This window comes from Elephantulus edwardii, unplaced genomic scaffold (assembly GCF_000299155.1).
Source record: "Elephantulus edwardii isolate Elephantulus edwardi_28Jun2011 unplaced genomic scaffold, EleEdw1.0 scaffold00315, whole genome shotgun sequence".
Classification (NCBI taxonomy): domain Eukaryota; kingdom Metazoa; phylum Chordata; class Mammalia; order Macroscelidea; family Macroscelididae; genus Elephantulus; species Elephantulus edwardii.
Window position 1 is genome coordinate 2,531,262 of NW_006400065.1, and position 1,353 is coordinate 2,532,614.

Here is a 1,353-nt window from a genome sequence, read left to right on the forward strand (position 1 = left end):
GATGCATTTCTTCCTGGGGAGGGACTGGTTTTACAGCAGGGAGATGCTGGCCCCAGGGGCCACTGGACAGATGTGGGAGGGCACATCTAGTGATCGCATGTCGATTTCTGACTTCTAATGGCTGGAGGCCAATGATGCTGCTCGACAGCCTGCAGTGCGTGAGCACTCTGTCCACCCCGGAGAATGATCCACTGAACTAATCAGCAGTGCTCGGGCTGGGGAAACAGTCTGGTGATGGATGGGCAAATGGAAGACAGGCAGTGTCAAAGTCAAGGGGACATGCTAGACCGAAATGGATGAGCCTCCCAAGGCACATTGTGTGCCGCGCTGCTAGGGCAGAGGTGGGCGCGTCCGCTCCAGGCTTCCCCCCCCACCCCCGGAAGAAAAGCCTGGTGCAGGCCTGCCACCAGCCGGGAGCTACCTGATGGCTGTGGGTGTAGTTCTTCGTGGTCAGTGAGAAAGTAAAATGCATTCAGGTGGACTCCAGAAGTCCCGCTGATGGAGGAAGGGAAGTCAGGAGCGGGGTGTGGTCACTTTGTACCACCCAGTTGACTCCCAATGCAGGTGATTCCAGGTATCCCACAGAAATACTTCAGGGTTTTCATATTTGTGCAAGGAGATTCTGAGCCTCTTCCCTGACGTGGCTGGGTGGATTTGAACCTCCCGCCTTCTGGCTAGTGGCTAAGGAACAGTGTTTGAGACATTCAGTGGACTGTGGTTGGCATCGTATGTCCAATGACAGTTCTAGAATAGTGTCTGGCAGGAAAGTCGTAGAGTTCCAGTCAGATACGGTCAGAGACCCATGGGCTGTGAGCCAAGATCAAACTCCAGTAATGCGCTGAGTGGGTTTTCTGTTGCTTTTGGTGCGACATGTAGCAGAAACATACACATTCATGTTTCTACATGGACAGTTTGTGTCTGGGTTTTCAGAATTGTCCCTCCACTTTAATAAGGTCATGGTCTCCCAGGTTCCCGTTCAACCTTTCAAGAGGCTTTTGCCAGTTTGATTCTGTCCAGTTCACACTTTCACTGGCAGTGGGTCCTCCTCTCTGTGATCGAGGGTCGGACCCTGTTCCCCTTTCTTATACCAAGCTGCTGTTGTGTTCAAAAAGGTGAACACTCCCATTGCAACCTCATGAGTTGCGCGCTAACCCCTCCACACAGCTCTACAGTTCTAACTATCCAAATGTTAAATATCTTTCACTTGCTAGGTAAAAATCGTTGTCTGTCAGATAGTCTTCTCACAGTGAACATCCAAATTAAGACAGACTAGGAAGAGGGATTGGTAGTCCAATACTGAAATATAACTGGCCCTTGAGAACCCTATATACGCCAAAGCACACTTAGAGTAGA